General features: G+C 41.4%; 2 protein-coding genes across 16 annotated transcripts in view; one reads left to right on the top strand and one right to left on the bottom strand.

Annotated features, from left to right (window-relative positions):
• The window catches only part of RUNX2 (RUNX family transcription factor 2), a gene marked incomplete at its 5' end in the record, with an annotated part of 237,289 nt that overhangs the window by 7,520 nt on the left and 206,329 nt on the right, over nucleotides 1–23,440 (top strand). The gene's annotated exons all lie outside the window — the stretch shown is intronic.
• Nucleotides 1–23,440, bottom strand: part of SUPT3H (SPT3 homolog, SAGA and STAGA complex component) — a 240,575-nt gene that overhangs the window by 192,154 nt on the left and 24,981 nt on the right. The window lies entirely within an intron of this gene.

Genomic DNA, 23,440 nt, shown 5'->3' with positions numbered 1-23,440 from the left:
CTAGGGCAGCGCTGTGAAGCACTGGAGAAACAATGCACAATGTGGACATAAAAGCAGCCTTGTGAGACACACAGGTAGCAAGTGTTGGCCCTGTATTTATTTCCCCAACTAATCAGTGCTATTTGCTTCCCTGAAGTAAAATTTCACTAAATTATATTTACAAAAGGATCCTATAGCTTCCCAGCTTTGCTGCAAGCAATATTAGGATTCCATTCAAACGACCTTTTGCCTCAAGAGCTGCAGCCATTACAACAGTGACGGCCTTCTTCAAAATGCTTCCCTCCTCTTCCTCCCGGAGGAGTTTTCAATGGCGGGCTCTCAGTTCATTTCACTTCTTTCAAATTCACTCCTATTCAGTGAATTCAGAGTTCAGGATGGCATACAGAATTTGTTGCTGCTGTTGTTGTCATCTAGATCATGTCACAGTGACCCTGTAAACTTTTCCTATCTAACCCTAAACTGCAAAATTAGAAACATAAAAAACCCAAGACAAGCAGGGATGTTTATTGACATTTTATTATTTAAAACATGCTTCATACAGTTATTTAGCAAAGAAGGGAATACTAAACCAAAAAAAGCTCAGTTTTCAGACTCCAAAAATCCATAAGGAATTGTAAATTAAAGTGACTGATTAATCCAGTCAAAGAAGTGCTTATTTTAGAAAGTTACATAAATTGTTCGCAAAACCTGAACATATGATTCATTGCAATATTAATTTCCTGTAAAAAGTGCCGCTGTGTCTGTTATAAAAATAATACATGAAACGGATTTTCTAATGATGTTCTGCATAATGAGAAGAGTAACTTAAGTTTGTGTACTGTATATAAAACATTTTTCATTCATTCATTTCTAATGGTACAAACAAAGAAGTATTAAATATATTTTTGGTAAACGTTAGACCAAGCCTGCAATCCTACATATCCTTCCCCATTAATTCAGTGGGTCTTACTTCTGAGTAAACATGCATAAGATTGGTCTGTGATAGCATTAATTCCCTGTTTATTTTAAGGCAAATTTGCAGTGCACACACAGACACTGATAGTTCTCTATGCTTACATGGATGAAACATTCCAATTCTGAATAAAGTTATCCCTTGACTTTCTTTTTAGAAACAGATATTTTAGTGGCTTATTCAAAGCTTGCAAAGTACTATTTTCTCTTTTACTTTTTTTTTCCATATGCATCTAAAGAGCAACTCCAATTAATTTTTCTCCACCTCCTTCAACTTTAGCACACTTACTTTTAAAATATGCGAGCCTAAAATGTAGAAGGATTTTAAAAGAGATGGAAGGGGGAAAGAGAGGGTCAGTTGTAAAACACTAGTACAATCGAGGCAGTAATCCATGAATTATGATCTGGCTATAACACAATATATAGTGGTATGATCTGAATAAATGTACGTATCTCTATGACAGCAGACAAACGCTGCAGTCACTCAATACAACACCAAGGAAATGTGTCAATACTGCCTTAATACTCCCTGCATATTACAGAAAACAAGTCAGTAAAAATGTAAACACCATTTACAGAGCTCACAAGACATACTAGACAAACTGCTGATGAATGGCGGTTATATTTACTCAGGCAAAAGATGAAAAATAATTGAATAGATTAATAGCTTTCTGGCTCTGATAAAATGCAACAAAATCTGTTTCCAGGATTCTCACCATCTCTAAAATGTTTTAAAATATTCTTTTTCCGCTTCTCCTCCTGCCCCCATCCCCTTTCTCTCCTTCACATACCTGGTTCTTATCAACTACTGAAGCATCTTCATCCTCTTGGATGCTAACATTCCTATTCAACTTATAGCAAGCACAGTACAATTTACATACATCTATGCAAGGTTTGAAGATAATGTTGTTAGTTGCCTGTGTGATCTGATATTTTCAGTCCGATGATACCTTCCAGAAGAAATACAGGGTTTCTGCATACAGTAACACGCCTTGAGCAAACCCTTTCTGCTGCACCATAATGATGCGATCCAAAAACTCAAGGGTACCTTAAACAACAGGCTACCTGTTCTAGCCATGCTCAGGAATGTGGCGAAATCATTTTTATTGATTTAACCTTTACAGGAATGCTACATATCCTCCGAGTAAAACATTTCTAATGTATTTATAATATGATACACCTTTGAGAAGTCTAAATTAAAAAAGAAAAAAGATCTAACAGAATAAGACAGCCCCCCCCCCCGCACTTCAAGATTATGTTCACTTTTCCAATAAGGTGATAAAACAAGTTTTCACAATTTTTAAGCCTACATTTAGCTTCAATGGACAGACACAGGAAAGTAATCCACCAAATGCTATTTCTACACAAGTACCACTTAACTAAAAGCTAGAGGCGGGGTAGTGATTGGTAGATTAAGCACATAGGTAGAAATCAAAATGCATTCACAACTTGTGACCCCAAGTCAATGCATTTTGGCCAAGTCCTTAAGAACCTGGCAAGCGAAGCAAGGGGAGGCGCTATCCTACGGAAGAGTTGTCCTGCATGGCATCATTCATGCCCCTCAGAAGAAAGAGGGCTTTTCCCTCTCTCTCTCCTCTCCCCGTGAGGCCCCTGCACCCCTGGAATTGTCTTGGAAATGTGGTCCATTTCTGAATGCCTCAAATTTTATGACATTTGAAAGACAGGCTAAAGAAGGCAAGGGTGGTAATAAGCCAAGTATTCAGTTAATCAGTTTGTCAGTGAGCATGTATCTAAATTTCCTAAACTGTGACGATAAGAAGAGACAATAAAAACATGACTGAGAGCCAAACTAGGCACAGTGACATTCAGCAACTGTATGAATCATTTTTAAAACGTGAACTACAGGTGTAGGGAGAGTGATCTGGGGCAAAGGAGCCTTTATGCTTTTGTCCCTTAAAGGAGCCCGTATTTACCTGATCAGGCCGATGCATCTGCAATTTGCTTTGCTGCAGGAGCTCCCATTTCCTCCAGTGGGAACCTTTTCCAATGCAAACAGCACATTGGGGATCAATATCACAGTAGGAGAGGAAGGGTTATGCCAGGGATGGGGAAAATGCAGCCCTCCAGGTGTTAGAGCACAACTGCCACCATCCATCCAGACCACTGGTGATGCTGGCTGTGGCTGATAGGGCAATATCTGGAGGGCCACAGGTTCTCCAACTGTGCTCTGTATAGCACTTCCACTCCCATGCACAACAGACAGGTCACTGATACACTTTTAGTTGGCACATCTAGAATGAGGCTCCATGTTGCCTTGCACAAGAAGTGGGAGTTCTCATGTTCCCACTTATTGAACCAGGGCAGCAAAAATTTCCCTGAAAATATACCCTAGAGAAAGAAAATATACCCTAGTCTTTGGAAACAAGTCCACTGAAATTAATGGGACTTACCCTCTAGGCCAGGGGTTGTCAACCTGGTCCCTACCGCCCACTAGTGGGCATTTCAGGATTCTAGGTGGGCGGGAGGGGGTTCTACGGCACAAGCTGAATCCTCCTTCCATCGAGCACTGGGGGGCGGTAAGGAAATTTTACTATCAAGAAAGATGCATTAGTGGGCGGTAGGTATAAAAAGGTTGACTACCCCTGCTCTAGGGCAATTCTAAAATTGAGTTGCATATACTAGCAAATCTTTCTCTGAAATATATTCTGGAGTGGATGCAACACACCTTAGTAGTCAAGATCAACATTTATCTGCATGTACAAGTGGGGCAGGAGCAGTCAGTTAGATAAGAGGGAGCGCTTTCCTCAATCCTAATAAATGATACCCCAAGAAACACGAGCTTCACAAAGGCCAGAACCCTTGCAAGCACATAGAAGCCCAGCCTGGGAGTGGGATTTGTGTTGAGGGCATGGGTCTCCTAGCATGAATTCTCCATTCCTTGTTATTGAAGCTACCAACATGAGTTTGACCAAACTGCGGGAGGGAGTGGAAGACAGGAGTGCCTGGCGTGCTCTGGTCCAGGGGGTCACAACTAAACGGACACAACTAAATGACAACAAACAACAATTCCCGCCCCTAGGATCTTCCACCACTGTTTTCCTTCTCTCCCCATCAGGGCAATGACCAAGCCCAGTCCTTAAAGGCTTATTTTGGGTTCCCCTTTTCATTCTGTTCTATGAGGCTTCATCTGCATCTGAAAAAAAAGTATAGTCCAGTTTGGCACCTTAATAAGAACTACCTATTGGTCTCTTAGCAGACTATGGCTATCTTGGATTAGGAGTGTGAAGAGCCCATCTCCCCCAGCAACTGCCTATCTTGTCAAAGGGAATCTGCCTCAATCTTGGCTGTGGGTCTTTACAATGACGTTGGAAGGAGAAGTATTACCGTATTTTTTGCTCTATAAGACTCACTTTTCCCCTCCTAAAAAGTAAGGGGAAATGTGTGTGCGTCTTATGGAGCGAATGCAGGCTGCACAGCTATCCCAGAAGCCAGAACAGCAAGAGGGATTGCTGCTTTCACTGCGCAGCGATCCCTCTTGCTGTTCTGGCTTCTGAGATTCAGAATATTTTTTTCTTGTTTTCTTCCTCCAAAAACTAGGTGCGTCTTGTGGTCTGGTGCGTCTTATAGAGCGGAAAATACGGTATCTTACTGCCAGTAATTAACAGATCACAAAGTTACCCCAACACTGCTGAATTATCAACTTTGTACCAATTCTTTTTTTTTTTTTTTTTTTTTTTGCGCTGATTCAGCCACCCTGTGTATGAGAAGGTTAGCAAAGCTGGATTTTAAATCAACAGGTATTCATGTTCTTGCTCCAAGTAGTTAACGTACAGCAAATCTGTTTACCAAGATACAGTAAAATCTACATATTGAAAGTTACAAGGCAGATATGGTACAGGAAGAAGGCTTAATTCTTGTGCTGGCTGTGGTGGTGGGAGGTGGGACTGCTCTCGACAATGGAAATATCTGCCAACGGTGTGAAAGTTAATGATGTGCCTGTGCTAGCAAGGATGGTGCAGTGCTGACCAGGGATATTCCAAACCTGCTCGCTTAACAATGCAGTTGTGAGGTTGCAGTTAATGCTTTGGCTACCCAGGGATCTGTGTGTGTTTGACATCAGCTGTGTTGCAATGGCACTGTGTAAATCAAGCCCATGTATTGCATGTGAACCCAGGTTTGTAATCCAGGACAGACATGTGGGCAGTTTGAAAAATTTTCTTTGTGGTCTTGCCACTGTCATGTTGTTTGATTCACTGGGATATTATGGGAATGAACTGTGTGCGTGTTGCTGTTGTTGCTATTACATTTATTACCCACTCTTCACCAGCAGGTCCCAGGTCAGGTTAGAACAGCAGTCACAGAGCACTTTTCAGGAGAGAAATTCATCACAGAGTACTATTGCTGCCCTTATGCCAAAGGAACCTATTCCTTTTTCTTTTCCAGTCTCTTAGTGGAGCACTTGGAGATGCTCCGCGGAGAACAGTTTGGGAACTGCTGGGTTAAAACATTTTGAAATTCAGTATTAAAAACAAAGCATTGCCACAGGAACAGGGTCATTGAATACCACTTTGCATCCTAAAAGCTCTATGTAAATGATCAGTGGTACGGATTTACTGTTACCTTAGAGTAATTGTCAAACTGCAAAGCTCTCCAGTGGAGTGGGACCACCCCCAGGCATGATTATCATTTCTCTTTAATGGATCCTAAAGGCATGCATATTTCCTTTTTTTAGTGTGTGGGGGGGGGGGGGAAGTAAATACAGTAAATACAGTTCTCCATTTTTTTTCTCCGCACAGAAAACTAGTATATCAGGAAGAAAGGCTGTAGTAGTGTAGATTTCTGGCCAGCAGGGTAGTTTTCTATGAGCCAGTGCAAACATGCTCTCAACCCATTGTTAGGAGATGATGAGCAGGCCATCAGGCCCCGTGCTGGCCTCCTCTCCTCTTAAGACAGTAATGAAATAACCAATACATTATGAATGCCAAAGAAATAAAACTATTGCAGAGATTAGCCATATTGTACTGTAAAAAGATACCAAGTGTTCTTGATACCTGTCTGTTTGCATTTTTATAAAACATCACAGTTGCATAGGAAAATAGGAAAATGCCAGGTGCGATTGAGAGTTTTATGTAAAGTCCTCATCCCCACTCCGAGAATACTCTTGACAGCACTGTATCAAAGAGTCATATTACAAGAATGACGAGAAAGGAAAACAGAAAAGGGCAGCTTACAATAGCAATACGAAAGGCCACTACCCTTACAAAAACACTTGAGTTATAGCTCAAAATTTCTTTTTTTTTTTAATATTTCTACAATTTAAGTTATTCCCGGTCATGAGACTAGGGGATTGAAAAGTGCAGGGTTTTGACGATTAGCAAGGAAAGAAGACAAACCCCAAACTTCTCCTAATTCAGCATATAAACCATAGCTGGGATGCAGAGATGCCCCTGCACCAACCTGCCATTTCTGCTTCATGCAATGCTCCTCTAACACGTGGCAAATTCTTGGAGGCCTGAGCTCTGGCCTTTGGATCCCAGACTTCTAGCTCTGGCCTTGATGGAGAGGTACAAGTGTACCACATTTGTGCATTTGAAGTGTTTCTGGGATATTTGTTTGTTTCCAGCTGCTCAATTCTTACAACCCCCTCAGCTCCAGGTGTTGCTGTTGTTTTTAAGAGCCTCAAAGTTGAATACGGACATTTTAATTTATTTCTCTAACAATGTAAAAATCACCCTTCTAATCTTCAGCCTGTGAATCCTGAGTGAATCTTGGCCCAAAAAGCCATTTCCCCCAAACCATGGCAATCCACCCATCAACTGTGATGCCAGGTTTAATCTTAAAGTTGCTGTGTGATCCTGTTCCTAGGAGGCAACAGGATTTCACAGTTAAGGCAGCAGGATTTAAGCCCCACTCATCAGCTGATCCCTCCCAGAGCCTTCCCTGCCATAAGCTCATTTGGTCCTCCCTAAAACTACAGGAATTAAATTTATATTCCATTTCTACTTCTATAACTTTTGAATTTTGAGACAAGAGAATACTTACAAATGTTTCATTGTATCAAAAAAAGTATTTTCATAAAATTAGTTCTAAAAAACAAAAACCAACTAACAAAACCTGCCTCTAGGAGCTTGGAGGTGCTCCTTACCAATAGTGACCCAAGCGGCTTCAGTGGCCTTGCAGAACCTTTTTGGGTTGGCTGGGGAGCTGTGACCTTTCCTGGACAGAAATAGCCTAGCTAGTGTGAGCTATGTTTTGGCAACCTTTAGGTTTAATTACTGCAATGCATTTTATGTGAGCCAGCCACTGAGAATAGTTCAGAAGCTTAAACTATAGCAAAATTCATCTGCTAGAATTTTGGGTGGTTTACAGAGATGGAGCCCCATTACAACAGTTCTGAAGTAACTAAAGTGGACGCTCGGGTTGCAAACGTGATCTGTGCAGGATGCACGTTCGCAACCGGCAGTGTTCGCAACCCACATCTGCGCACGTGCGGGTTGCGCTTCTGCACATCCGCAAAGCGCAATTTAGTGCTTCTGCGCATGAGTGACCTCTGAAACCCGAAAGTAACCTGTTCCGGTACTTCCAGGTTTTGGCGGTCCGCAACCCGAAATAACGCAAACTGAAGCGGCTGTAACCCGAGGTATGACTGTACACTAAATCTCTATTCACTACTGAGGCTACTCTAAGGTTCTGGCGCTTACCTTTAGATCTCCAAATAGCTTGGGCCCCAAATATCTGAAGGAGCACATCCTTTTGTATCAACTTGCCCTTGCTTTAAGATCCCCAGAGGCCCTGCTCCATGTTCTGTACAGGCTGCTCCCCATTTATGCACGTTTGAAACACATACACTGCTGTGAAAGTGGCATGAAAAGAGGGGGAAGGGCCCTAAAAGAGTGTGTGAAAATGGCAAAAATGGTGCCTAGCAATCTCATGGGCCTTTGCGCCGACCTTTGAGGCCTGTGGAGAGTTGGAATTTGAGCAAGGAGGTTTGGAGGGAGTAATGTGGTGGAATCTGGTGGAATTTTTGTTTTTTAAATGATTTTCAATGATTTTCAATGGTTTCCATAGCTTTAGAGGATGTTTGCAGGCTTTTCAATGGTGTTCACAATATACATAATTTCACATAAACGTGCAGTGCCTCGGAACATAACCCCTACATAAATGGGTTGTTGCCTGTATTAAGGTGAGCTACTTAGTTAAACTGAGATCCCAATGAAAAGTCATGAGTTAGTTCCCATTGATTTTAGTGGGAACTAATTACAACTAAGGGACGCGGGTGGCGCTGTGGGTTAAACCACAGAGCCTAGAACTTGCCGATCAGAAGGTTGGTGGTTCAAATCCCCTTTACCTTTAATTACAACTAACTTAATCTGGGTTCAATGCTGTATGCTTTCCAATGGAACATAAATGAGCATGTTAACTGAAACGTTATAGAGCTAAAGGTAAAGGTAAAGGGACCCCTGACCATTAGCTCCCGTCGTGGCCGACTCTGGGGTTGGGGTGCTCATCTCACTTTACTGGCCGAGGGAGCCGGCGTACAGCTTCCGGGTCATGTGGCCAGCATGATTAAGCCGCTTCTGGCAAACCAGAGCAGTGCACGGAAATGCCATTTACCTTCCTGCCGGAGTGGTACCTATTTATCTACTTGCACTCTGACGTGCTTTCAAACCGCTAGGTTTGCAGGAGCAGGGACCGAGCAATGGGAGCTCAACCCGTTGCGGGGATTCGAACTGCCGACCTTCTGATCGGGAAGTCCTAGGCTCTGTGGTTTAACCCACAGCGCCACCCATGTGAAATACATAGAGCTAATGTATTTCAAAAATCCTATCTGGAATGTATTGGAAAATTCATAAACAAACATAACATGTTACCCAATCATTCAGGTGATTCTGCAGGTGCCTATAGATGAGCGGCAAGGCAGGAGACCAAGGCCAGAAAAAATCACGGTGCAATCACAGTAGTGCAATCTGTCTCTTGTCTCCATTAAAGGCATGCAGCAATTAACAAGCTAGAATCCATCTCAAAGCATTGCTGCAGCAATCACATGGAACTGAGAGGACTGGCATTCAAGAAAGAAGGCCAGGTTAGAATTAAACATATTAGGAGCATTAGGTACTATACAACTGAGGGCCCTTCAATGGACACCTTGGTCAACCAGCAGAAGGATAATGAAGAAAACTCTCAACAAATGCCTTGTCTCCTCTTATAATCTTCACTGATGCCACAGGATTCCTGGTCAACTTGTTATAATGCTCAGCTTTCTTTACAGTTTAAATCTGTTGCCAACATTTTCTGATAAACCTGCTGTGCTGCACCATTCAACTGTCCTATAAACCGCTCTTTGCCTTCTTCATGGCCTATCCCATGATTGAGGAGTCATTTAGTTAAGAAAAAATTTCTAACCTTCATGGCTCCCCCCCCCCCCCGCAAATTAAAAACAAAATGGCAGCAATACTACAGAATTGACAACCTGGAGATGAAGCCCAAATTCATTGCGTCTTTCAGTGCCAACAGTTGAGTAAAGTTATTTATGTTGAACAATAAGCTATTTCTGAATACTGCTGAAAGGGTGCAAGCTATTAAATATAGATTATTGTACTTATCATGGATGGCAGCATGAAAGTTATGTTAATCAACAGCAGCACTACAATATACTTCTACTCAGTAGTACCCTTCCAAGATAAACACTTCCAGAATGTTCCAAAATGTTTCATCTTTCTCCATATTTCATGTATTAGAAACCCTTGAGCATTTTAAGTTGCCTCCCCATGAGCTTTTCCAATTTTATGTCATTATTATGGGAATCTGGACACATTATTGTTGCAACTTCCACCTCTTGCATGCAGTGCTTCCAAAATACAGGGTGGCACCTGGCATTGAGAAAAATCTCAGTGACTCAAGTTAAGACATCACACCTGAGGAAAGGGATCACAACTCAGTGGTAAAGCACATGTGTTGCACACATAAGGTCCCACACACAAATGCATTACATCTATTCAGTAACTTCCCACGGTTGTGGGAGAAATTCAATTCCATTCACATTTAAAGGCAAATTACCATATTTTTTCCATCTATAAGACACCCCCATGTATAAGACACCCCCTATTTTGGGGGACTCAGATTTAAGAAAATGGGGGAGATGGCCCAGAGTGTAAGATGCCCCCAAATTTTTGACATTATTTTTAGGAAAAAAACCTAGTCTTATACATGGAAAAATACAATTAACTTTGCCCTTTCCAAAACAATATGAGAATCAAAACACAGCCGTCCTGGAAAATTCACACTTATCCAAATTTTGTTATATGTTTGCATATGTTAAGGGAAAATATGTGCAAAAATGAATATATTAGTGAAAATAACATACAAAAATGCATTCTATCAGAAGAAGTTGCTTCCAAAAATGTGTACATCAGTCAAAACTACAAACAAAAATCTGTCCATTAGGAAAAATGCACACTAAAATGCTGAAGAACTTTCATGAGGATTTTTATTATTATTGCCAATTGCTACAGAAACATGGCAAGGTTTCCATGACTGGAAAAGTGTGAGACGCAAAGATTCTTTTAGTCCTGGCTCAGGGCATGTGCATGTATCCTCAGGGCCCACCCAATTTCTTTTAAGACAAGCTGCTCCTGCCCCCTTAATGCTTCCACCACCCAGCAAGGGCACCTAGAGAAACGCATGGATTGCCTGCCCACAATGCCCTGTTAGCGACTGGAGCCTCTTTCAGAAGAGTTTTCATTTCAGCTGGCTTGTGGGGTTCAGACTAAGCAGTCAGTTGCGAAGGAGATGTTAGTGCATACTTTATTTGGTTTTATGTCTAGTTTGTTTCTTAGGCATAGTAGAGCCATAAATCCTCATTACAGCAGATCATGCAACTTACAGCCTCACTGCAGTAGCCTATAGAGCCCTATCTTTAAGATACCAATGTGATTATTTAAGTACAAATAGTTCAGACTGACAAGGATATCAGCCTTTTAAACACATTTTCATGACAGAAGAGCAATGCCTTGTAACACCAACAAAAATATCAGTGTGCCTAAGTGTGCTTGCCTTGACCTGGCAACTTACTCAGAGGGTGACTTCGTTGCTGTGCCTCAGCTTCAGTTCCCATCTGCAAAATGGGAAACTAAATTATCTGCCTCATGGAGCTGTGATTAAATATATTAGATAAGATGTAAAGCACTCTGGGCACCAGAAGAGCTATAGAAGGTTGGCATTTGGTATAATCGTTAACTTGTGCACTGAGCTATTTAAAGCCAAAGAAGTACATTGTACTCTGAAACCAAAGCCAGGCTGTTACTCACAAGCGCAAAGTTGCATGATTCTATTACGCACACTTCTGACTCTGCATTCAGCTCAATGTAACAAATACAAATTGATTCATAACTAATTATGTTACAAGAAGATTTGGTTCTCAAGTTTTGTTCTGTACAGCACTTCAAAGTATTTTTTCACCAGTGACTCTGAATCATGATCAGGGGGAGACAATGGAACATCTGTTAACAATGCAGGATTGACTCAACAAAAGAATGATTATTTAAGGGTCCCCTTCCATGAACGACCCTTGAAGACTATGGGTCAGCACAATTTTCCCTTACTGAAACCTATTTTTAGAACTAGAAAGCCAGTGACTCACCCCCCCCCTCCTAAGAGGGGGTGGCAGAATGACTGAAAATGATAATAAGTATTATTTTTTATGTATAAAAGAATCACATGATCTGGAAGAAAAGCAGACTGCGCCAAAATAAGTTAGAGATGAACACTATCACTCAGAAGAGAGCACTTCCAGGCCTATTGGTAGGCCAAGTGAGGGGGCTAGCCCAGCAGGTGGCACTGAGTGCTAGGAATGGGCAATAAATTGCATGATATTCTATTTGTTATTTCACTTTGGATGCCAGTGGGAAAGAGATGCACTTGTGGGATTTGCTGCCTCAGGTGCCAAATAACTTGACTGGCCTGGGATACTCTGCGCCACGACTGATGAGGGGGTGTCAATTGCTGCTCCCCCTTATACAACAAAAGGGAGAGAACAGTAGGCAGAAGCATTTGCCAGTATGCAATGTCATGGTTTGATGTCAACTTTTACTTTAAGAAAAAACAAAAAAGAGGGAGAAAAATTACTGCAACAACGTGAGTGAAAATAGCTGCTCACCTGTCCCATCGGTGGGCCAAGTTTGCGGCCCAGCATGTGCCCACCGCCTTCCTCTGGCAGCCCCACCGCTCCGCCGGCCACTGCTGCCCTGCTGCCAATGATTGCCAAGGCTGCTTTGTCTGGGTTTGAAGTAGCCTATCCGTGGCAGCCTGAGGGGCAGGGCAAAGGGGGGCAGACCCAGAGTGAGCAGCCTTCACTTCAGTCCGCCCGTAAAGGGTAAGGAGGGGCCAGCGCAGAGGCCAGCAGTGCAGTTGGCCCCAGAGCGTCTTCAGCATAATTGTGATCAGTAAAGTATTTTTTGTATTTATGCCCATTTCCCCAAGAAGCTCAGGGTAATGCACATTATTAGTCTCTCCCCCATTTCTATTTTCACAAGTGGCCAGAGACCATCTTGGCTGTGAGTCTGGGAAGAGCTACTCCCTGCCTTGCAGGCCTTTTCCCACCTGGTCTGGGACGGCGGGGCCTGGACTGACCCCAGCTACAAAAGCTAAGGCTGGGCTGGGGTATTGCTTAGTGCCCTGGGGTGGTAGTGACCTCGGGTGCACTTGGGGGTGTTGAATATAAATAAGAGGCTAGTGAAAGAATAAAGAAAGATGAGAAGAGAAGGAAATTTTGAAAAACCATTCATACATGTTTCATCTCTTCTGTAATGATGCTTTCCGCCAGGTTGGGCACCAATGCAGGATGGCGACAATGCCTCCCCTGGATCTGGCGGTTGTGCTGGAGGCGAGGGTTTTCCCTGGGCTTGGGTAAGCCCTTGTCAGCTTCTCTTCCCAGGCCTGGGAAGTTGATCACAGCTTGCTTGCCTATTTGACCAATGGCAGGTGGGCTGCGGTGCTGCCCCCCCCCCCCCGGGTGGATTGGACTGCAAATAGCCAATTGTGGTGATTTCAGAATGCTGCAGACAAAACTAGAGCCAAATAATAAATGCACTAATAAATTGATAGCTGCAGACCAGGTTCGCCCTTCTCATTAGGATTATTGTTAACGTTAATCCTAATTTTTATTTTAATATTATCCTTCATTATCTGTCACTATGGTTGATTTTAATAAATAATGTTGTAATTTCAAGCTTCAAGGTGTCTTATTTACTGTGTTGTAGTACGCAGGTAATAATAGAGACATGAAAGAACGCACATTTGTCACTGCATCTTTCCGTTTGTTCACTTAAAGGAGGCAGATTTCTCGGGGGGCACTGAGCAATTTTTTCCTGAAGAGGGGGTGGTAGGCCAAATAAGTTTGGGAGCCTCTAGTTTAGGGGGTTCTATTGGGTAGAGGTTGTTGCTGTTAACTTTCGGTATCTTCATTTTAGATTTTATGATTTGTATGGAAATTGATCAGTTTGGTTGTATACTTTTGATATTTATTGTTTATTGACTATTTTTGTTATGCTTGTAGTTATATACATTTTTATGCTGTGGGCCGCCTTGAGCATGGTTTTAATTTGGGAAAACTGGTATGCAACTACAGGCAATCCCCAATTTGCGCTGGGGTTGCGTTCCAGGTCATTGTGTGCGTTGGCCAAGTGCCCCATTACATCCTCTTCTGGGTCCGAAAATGGCCTGCAGGTGTACACAGGCAAATTGGGTTGTCTGCAATACAGGGCTAATATTGACACAGACTTTTACATATTACTAAATTTATAAAAAGGAAGCACTCTGAATATCTGAAATACACCATATATCTACTAAGTTTGCATGTTTTTTAAAAATGAATCCCAGCAGGAGCATCGGAGGGAGGGCCTCTGAACCACCATTTTGATTTTATTTCTCTTTGAAGAAACTCTAGCCAGTCAGGAATCTCTCAGAAATGCATTGAAAGTTGCACGACATTAGGGCTGGACACAAAGAGCCTCAAGTGGAGCAAACCAAAGCATGTTTGGTTGGCATGGAAGTTGGGGGGGAGCAGAATCTGGTTTTGCAGCTGGACTGCGAGGTTTTTATAGTCAGAGGAGGAAAGGAGACTCCATAAATGTTTCGCTGGCATCATAAAAGGGCAGGGAGGAATCTGGTGTCTTCCTGGCTTGGACTGCCCTGTTTTATTTATTTATTTTTATTTCTTTGTTTTATTTATTTATTTAACGTATATTAAATTTTGATATGGGCTTCTGCAAATTAATTAACTGCCATTAGGAATATTCACTATTTTAAGGAAACAAAAAACTTAGCAGTAGTTTGAAGAGGACCATAAGTTAATTTTCTTTCTGAGTCCAGGACTGTTGTATTTCATAAGGGGGCAGGAGAGTAGTTGATAACAGAGGGACCCTGGCACTGGTAACCTGAATAGCAGAAGAAGAAGAAGAAGAAGAAGAAGAAGAAGAAGAAGAAGAAGAAGAAGAAGAAGAGGAGGAGTTTGGATTTGATATCCCGCCTTTCACTCCCTTTAAGGAGTCTCAAAGCGGCTCACATTCTCCTTTCCCTTCCTCCCCCACAACAAACACTCTGTGAGGTGAGTGGGGCTGAGAGACTTCAGAGAAGTGTGACTGCCCAAGGTCACCCAGCAGCTGCAGGTGGAGGAGCGGAGACGCGAACCCGGTTCCCCAGATTACGAGACTACCGCTCTTAACCACTACACCACACTGGCTCTCAGGGGTTGTGTGGGGTGTGGTTGCATACTTCCAGACGCAGCTCTGAGTAGGTAGATGCAGTTGATCAAAAGGTGAAGGAATTCCGAGTTAGGCAAATACCTTCTTTTATTAAATTCAAGAAACTTAGACAACTTAAAGAATTCAGCATCACACTATTACCACTGTTCTGTCTGCAAAAGCAAATCAGCTTGGCAAACAGAATGATCCCCCCTTTCCTGTGCTTTGGGGGTGTCTATGACCCCTTTATAGCTCATCTGGAGGGGTGCGGGGGGGGAAGCCTCCTTGTGCACACAGCAGTCCTTCCTCCGAAGGGATTTGTTAGGTGAATCCTTCCCTTTGTGTGACGGTCTGGGTGGAGGACTGGGGGAACTTGCTTCCAAAGTATTTTGAAGTGATCATAAGGTGTGAAAAGTTTGGGTTTTTTAGAATCTGACTTCCTGTTTTTCCCCACCAGCCGTATCTTTTTCTCTGAGCAATAGGAGCTTAAAGTTTGGGGGGGTGAGATAAAGTCTGGAGATCTTTAGCCAATGATTATTACCCATGGTTGCCAATCAAGGAGGTTCTTTTTGCATACCAGGGAATAAGCCAGGTGTGGCTGAAATATAAAGGAATATTACTGAATCGAGTATGTGCTGTTTTCTCCATAGGAGTGATACAGTTTCACACATGTAATAGTCAACTATACTGAGGAGTAGGCATCATTAAGCTGTGATTACTAACATAATCTTACTCCTTTTACTGAGCAGTAAGCCATACTGTGTTCATTTAAGTGGGTATAGAATTGAACCCTAGTCTTCCAGGCCCTAGCCCAGCACTCAAATTATTACATTTCTACGAATATAGATGCTCATCTTAAATATTTTTACATTTAAAAATACATTATCAAGTTGCCCAAGTTATGTGTTTTCTTTTCTTTTTACTCTTAATTGGTGTCCTTTGCTTGGATTAGGGAGAGAAGCACTCTTGTGCCTTTAACAGGTATGTGTCAGGCAAATATTATTAAGTACAAAAAAGTGCATTTGGGTGAGCTTGAACAGGACTATTTTGTTCCTTTTTAAGATAAACTTTCCTAGCACTGGTATTACTAACACAATCCTATTCAGTTTATTCAGAAGTAAGCGTTGCCTTCTGTGAGGTTTGTTCCTGAGAGTAAAGCCTTTTGTGGTGCCTAAATAATGTTAGTTTTTTCACAACTCATTCACTGTTTGTGCGTGTGCATGTGGTTTTTTAAAAACAGAACTGAGAGAGCATTGAACGAGCAGAGACCTGGGTTTCTATTCATTGCTGAGGAGGAATGACTTACCTCTGTGTACACTCATGACAGCAAGCACTGGACTAAAGCTCTGTTAGGGGCTATGTATTAATAAAATTGCAATTTTGAAGTGTCCACTGTTTCTGTGAAACAAAGGAAGTTAGAAAAAGAACCAGAACAAGTGGAGGCTACACAACTTTCATTCTACCAGAGAAGCAACTCTAAGCCAAAGTAAGCCACATCTCAGCTGAGTTAGCTGCTATCTGTAAAAGTTCGATCTCCACAGTATGTTTTCAAAAAAGGAGATTGGAGAGGAAAACAAAATTTGCCAACACCCCAACAGGTCTGGTGAACTTGCATGAATGTGCATGTAAAATTGTTTGCCTGTTCTGATAGACCCTAGTTGATGTTATGGGGAATTCCAAGCAAATTTGCTCCCTGACCCCATGTCTCTTTATAAGCACAAGAAAAAGGTCGTAAACAACTCATTCAGACTTTAAGTTATTTTTGCACAATGCAGTCTCAGCAAAACTTCTGGGTTCAAACATGGTAAACAAGGACAGAATGGAATGGAGAAATTCTGTACAACCTCAAATTACAGCCTGGTTAACCAACACTCTCATGGGCAAGATCATTACTGCCATTTCCTTCCAACGTTATCCAAAATTAACTCAAGAGAGAGAGGGAGATGATGTTACTGATGGACATAACAAAAATGACATACAGATTTCAATGGTTTCAATTTTAGGAAGCATAATGAGGAATTAGCAAAGCTAAAGCACAGAAGGTCACATCCAAGCTAGAAGATGGGTTGTCAGTGGTACAGGGTTGGCAACCTATGCGTTTTCATAGTTGAAGTATATTTTGCTCCACGACCAAGCTATTTTCTGGGTAATCTGCACAATAAAGTCACTACCTAGTCATAAATGCTCCACAACAGGCATGGAAAATATGCATATTGATATGACTGAGGCACTGCATACAAATTTTCGAAGAAATCTCTCTGAATTTCCTCTCTATGAATTTCCTCTCTATGAGTAAAACTTAAGCCAAACCTATCTCGGCTTAACGAAAATTCTATCTGGTAACCATGTGGGTCAGAACTGGTTCCACATCCAATCCACTGGCTACCCCTACTTTAGAAAGTTAAAAGGATCAAGCTACTCCCGAAGATGCTGGGAAATCACCCACCACAAAGAGAAAGTCGGCAAAATGATGACTGACTCCAGAATCTTCATTCAGTTTTGGTTAGAATTCTTTTTTTACACTGGATGGGGGACTTGAACATTTTACTTTACCAAAATGTTTAATGCACAAAAATCAATGAATGATAAAAATCAAACCAATAATTTAAACTCTTATTTAAAACAGCAAGTAGCACTAGGGAAGAATAAAAAGCCTGCAAGAGAAAAAGGCAGAAGTTGCTATAAGCAAATACTTAGTATTACACAATATTTTTTTGAAAGGCACAAGTAATATTTGCTGTGAGCTTGTGCTGTTCTTATTTGGTGTAATCTACCCTTGTTCCTTTCCTTCAGTTATTGTGACGTCTTGGATGTGTTAGTATAATGTTTGCTCCCGTGTTTGTGCATTCCTTGGCATCAAAAACTGTTCTAGCAGTTGATAATGTTTCTTCTGTTTGGGATGTTATTGCGTCTTCTGGCTTAATCCCCCAGTAGAAATTACTGAAACCCAAGCCCCTCGTTTTGGAAGTTCTTTTATTCCTTTTGACAAAACACTGAGATTCCTAGGTTAGAGAACTCAGCATATGTAAATACTTTAAGGAAAACAACTGTTTTAATCATCACAAGAACATGGAGAACTAACATTTTAAAACATATTAATCCAATGTTAAATTGACTATATTAGCCTCTGTCCATCTCCAATTGCTTTTAATGTACAGTATATATATTTTTAGTGGCAACAAAATGTAGTACATTACATCTGGATTTCAACTTTTTATAACGTAAAATGCAGTTAACACAAATATGGTAACTACTATTATAAACAGCAGATAGCTTAACAGTCCCCCATTCTCTTTCTCTTGTCATTAAGCAACTTCAGTCTAACCCAGCCTTTCTCAACCTCAGGTTCCCAAGGTGTTCTTGAGCTACAGTTCACATCATCCCTGACCCCTGACTGTCCCTGCTGCCTAAGAGAGATGCTGTCCAACAACATCTGGGGACCCACGGTTGAGAAAGGCTGGTCTAGCCCATGGGTGGGGAACCTCAGACCAAGGGCGGTCTGACTCCAGGCCTTTCTCTAGCCTTTTAACTCATGCCAGGCCATAACCCTCACATGCTCCTCAGGGCCTTCTGCCTGGCTGGAATGTGTCAGTCCACATACATCAAGGTGGGGGTGACTGATGTATGTGCCCACATTTGTACAGAAACCTCTGACTGGGTTGTTGCCTACACGTGAGAGTTGGTCTGCCCACTTTTTCCTCTGTCCGTGCCCACCATTGCCATGAGCCCCGTGGAAGATGCCCTCTTCCTGGAAAAAAACAAACCCCACCTTGGCCACGACTTAACGGCCACATGCCCTCGTTCAGCGGTTCCTTCCAGGTGAAGAAATTAATTTGCACATAGATGTTTGCTACTTAGAAGAGTTTTCCTATTCACGTCAATTAATGGGCGGCTCCACAGGAGCAAAAGGATGCCTGCACCGAAGGACAGACACACCCCAGCACCTCCATGTCTACAAAGGGCTCTGCACTGTGGGTACAATTTTAAAAGTTGTAGGAATATTAGCATAGTAGGATGGATATGTTGTGGCTTCATCCTGCTGATTATAATATAATCATATAATCAGCTTGATGAAAACACAAAATACTCTCATTATATTTGCCATTTACTTAATGTGATGCTTCAACACGAAAAGACAATCTGAAATAAGACTAAAAACCTGGAGCCTCTTAACACAGTAGAATCAAATATGGCTTGAGTTTTAATTTACTAATACCCACACATTTTGCCTGTAGTACACAATTAATGACAATTGAAGACTAATCATTAAATTGTAATTCTAGTAGATGCCTGCCAAAATTGTACTGCAAAACACGACGGAGAGAATCAGAAAACTCACTTGAACTTCTTTATTTGGTTTCATCACTCAATGTACATTTCATCCCACAAGACAAATAGTAGTGGGGGGAGGGGTTTTTTAAATCATCAAACCAGCCCAAGGGAAGAGTTAAAGTGCATCTTCCAAACTGCTGCAATCCCAAATGCAGCACCCCCAGCTGCTATTAAACTTATTTAAAAAACAGCATGAAATCCAGTCACAGATATTTTGCTGCTATGCCTTGTGTCCTTGATTGGTTACTGCAGCCATGGAGCCAAATATTTAGCTCACAGAATCATAGAACTGTATAGCTGGAAGGGACCCCATGGTCATCTAGTCCACCCCCTGCAATGCAGGACTCTCAGCTAAAGAATCCATGACATACAACCTCTGCTCAAAAACCTCCAGTGAAAGTTTTTAAGGTCCACCACCTTCTGAGGGAGTCTGTTCCACTGTCAAACAGCTCCTGCTGCCAGAAAGGTCTTCCTGATGTTCAGCTGGAATCTCCTTTCTTGTAACATTTGACGTGCATTACTGGCAAGCCAGGTGTCCTTCATAGCAAGAAGCCAAGAACAAACCTTGGCTTCCCGGCTGTGATCTGTTTGGAGAAACAAGCCCCGAGTGCTGGTTCAGACATGACGCTGGCTAAGCCAGCCGCTCTGTGGTTTGGTCCCTCTTCAACTGAGAGAGAATGGAAGTAGCAGCATTTGACCTGCATTCTCCGGCTTGAAGCTTGTGCACAATATGGTTAATCAAACCCTACTTTTATGTCCAAACCTGGCCTGTAAGTAATTAAGTAATGGGGTGGCTAGCAGGTCTGGCAAGTAACAGGCCTAAAATAAACTAATGGTCAATCGTATGTGAACAAGATCAAAATTAGTTCTATACAGAACAATATTGCTTCCTAATGATGCAAAGATGGAGGAAGGTTTCAGTGAAATCAATATACCTCAAATAAATGCATTTTAGAAGTAGCCTGTAAATTACGTGGTGCAGTTTTTTTTAAGTTCCTGAAGGATTCTAGATAAGTTCTTGTGGCAACCTATTATAGAGCAGAAGCCAAAGGAAACAATTTTAATATTTATGTCCACAGTCTATTCCTGACATGTAATTATTATTTGCTAATAGTATATTTTTTTCAAGAAAAATGCACACAAATAAACCTACTGGAAGAATTCCACCAGCTCCAGTGAAGTCAACAGAAGAGTTGGTGAAATGTATCTCAGAATCAAAGTCTACTTGTTTGGATTGCTTTTAAAAGTAAAAACAGCACTAGGTCCAAAACAGTATGAAGATGTCTAGGTCTTCACTTACATAGCCAATAATAACTTCTGCACTGACAGGAATTGTGTGTATACTGGCGGGGAGGGGAGTTAAGAAAGTGCTTAATCAGGAAGTCAGCAATTATATAAAAATAAAAGCTTCTCTGCTACTTGCCCAAAGAATCAGTTTGGCCTACAAGAGCTCACTAGACTCACGTCCTTGCTTTGATTTCCAAGCCCAAGTAATGTTCTGTTATATTTCCTCCCAGTCTGAATATCAAAATATGAATTATTCAATTTAGATAAACGCTTTTAGGGAAACTAACTTTAAAAAGTCCAAGAATTGCCAAGGGAAAGGAAACCTAAGATAAAAAATGTATTTGAAATGAAACATAATTGTATCATTTCCTAGCAAGGCGTCAGAGCCTCACTTAAGTCATAGAAACTTTATGAGTGAAACCTAGAGTTTCCCACTGACATATTTTGCTGTAGCATATTTTTTCCAACATGGCACTGATTAAGTGCTACTATGCCAATAGTGTTTGGGTTTCCCATATAATTGGATATTTATGTGCAGGCTACTGAATACCTGGGGCAATGGGTGTTTGGATCACAGTCCTTGACATACAGGTCAGTCACACAAAGTTTTTTTTTTAAAAAAATGGAACTTCTAAATTATGGAACCCCATTATGAGCTTTTCTCTGCGCTACTACTATACATAGAATCATAGAATCATAGAGTTGGAAGAGACCACAAGGGCCATCGAGTCCAACCCCCTGCCAAGCAGGAAACACCATCAGAGCACTCCTGACATATGGTTGTCAAGCCTCTGCTTAAAGACCTCCAAAGAAGGAGACTCCACCACACTCCTTGGCAGCAAATTCCACTGTCAAACAGCTCTTACTGTCAGGAATTTCTTCCTAATGTTTAGGTGGAATCTTCTTTCTTGTAGTTTGGAACCATTGCTCCGTGTCCACTTTTCTGGAGCAGCAGAAAACAATTTTTCTCCCTCCTCTATGTGACATCCTTTTATATATTTGAACATGGCTATCATATCACCCCTTAACCTCCTCTTCTCCAGGCTAAACATGCCCAGCTCCCTTAGCCGTTCCTCATAAGGCATTGTTTCCAGGCCTTTGACCATTTTGGTTGCCCTCCTCTGGACACGTTCCAGTTTGTCAGTGTCCTTCTTGAACTGTGGTGCCCAGAACTGGACACAGTACTCCAGGTGACGTGCTTTTGATGCACTTTGAAACTCTCTGCTTTAGTATTTTAGAAATTGTCATGCAGAGACGCCCTCTACCAAACAGCCAAGAATAAGCCAGTGTGCAAGCATTCTAATGCACAAGGAGGATCCTCTTTCGTGTGATTTTTGGAAAAAATTCCACAACTGCTTGGGTACTGCATGGCAATTGCCACTGCACACAGGGTGGTGTAAACCCACAGTTGCAGCAAGTAGTAATATCTGTACGTGCCAGGTGTTCCAGGCTGGTATAACTTCTGTCTACTGGGATAGGAAACATTAACTTCTCAAGACTAAGAAATATGTAACAAGGAATAAAGATATGGATGGCAATACAATCCCACCACCCAAAAAAGAAGACCCACTGGACAAGAGCCAGGTACACTGAACTTCTAAAGGCTTCTAAGTAGGTAATTAGTCAGGGAGGGAGCAATCACCCATTCACTCTTCTGGACAATACCAATGGCCTTTGCCCCCACAGAAACCAAACTATTGCTGAGAGAGCAGCAGCAACCTATTTTTCCAAAGCTTGATACTAGCAGCAGTGGTTTAAATTCACCATCTTCTGCCTTCTAGCACTAAAAAGGCAGAAAGCTAAGAGCAGCCAGAACATTGCACCCTGCACTTTCTTCCAAAAGTAAATCCAAAATGGCTATCTAAACCGAAAAAGGTGTTTTGAATAACTACAGACTCAGTCACGCCCAGACACATTTGGGCGATATCTCCAGGTGCCTGTTCTCAGCCCCTAAATATGACAATGTGTCAGTTGGCATTATATCTATTTATAACGACACCATTTTCAAACCTAATTTAGTTCTGAGGCTAACAAACATTAGCAGTCCAAGTGGTCCAAACTGTGTTTACATGAGTAATTCTGACATAAATGAACTTTTTAGTGAAAAGGAATAAGCTTTGAATGGTTATAATTATTGTCTGCTTCTTTGAAGACAGATGCTGTTCTTTAGAGTGACAAGAAGACATTTGTCCCACCTTTAAAAGTGTATACAATTCTTTTCCAGCAGATGGGTGTAAAAATTCTTTAAGCATATTACCTCATTACTATACAAAATCAAGCACCATTACTGGTGTACAGCACTCCCAAGAGCAGCAAATTATGTAGGTGTATGGCCAGTTACTATCACTAAAGAGTTAGGGGGGTACATTCATAATAAAACTAAACAAACGCAATACAAAAATGGACCTGCCCTGCTCTCCATCTGCAGTTCTGAGAGAAGAGTAAAATCTTAAGTCTTATGCTGAACATTCTCTTTTAACTCCTTGATAAATCAGAAATAATGATCCATAGAGAAAGAACTCATTAGCTTGAGTTCTCTCCACTTTCTGCAGACCAATACATCTTGGATTTATATAAAAGAAAACATGGCATGTGCTGGCAGGTCAGCCTCCCTGATTAATAGGTTGCCTTCCACCAAATCAAGATTTGTAGCCTGGCCCATTGTAGAAGGCAACTAATCAAGCTTTAAGTATGGAATCCTCCCAATTATGGAATTTTAAAAATATGAAGCCAACGACTTTATGAAAATCTAGGTATTCTGAGATAAAACAACAACAGTGTTCCAGTCTTGTCACAAATTAGAACTGCATCACTATGTCATTTTACAGTAAATTTCTGTTCTTTGTAAGAAAATATTCTTATTGTCAAGAGCAAAGACTAATCAGTTCCAAATGGTCCACATGTTAATTCTGTCACAAACAGCATTATTTTATCGCAACATACCACTGTGCATCATGAAAAAGCAACTCTAAAATATAATACATTTTTAAAAAGAAAGAAAAGTAATTTAACGAACAGAAAATATTCCTTCCAATCCTAGGATCAAGCACCTTATAATAGACAGTGAAAAATATACAGCATACCCTATATTTTCTATATGTAAGTTTATTTTAGCTACATGTGATTTCAAATCCAACAACAAGAGTGCCTGCTAAGTTACTTAATAAATC

Source organism: Podarcis filfolensis (genome assembly GCF_964270895.1).
Source record: "Podarcis filfolensis genome assembly, chromosome: 3".
Taxonomy (NCBI): domain Eukaryota; kingdom Metazoa; phylum Chordata; class Lepidosauria; order Squamata; family Lacertidae; genus Podarcis; species Podarcis filfolensis.
Note: the sequence above shows the minus strand (reverse complement) of the source record. Positions and strands in the feature narration are given on the sequence as shown.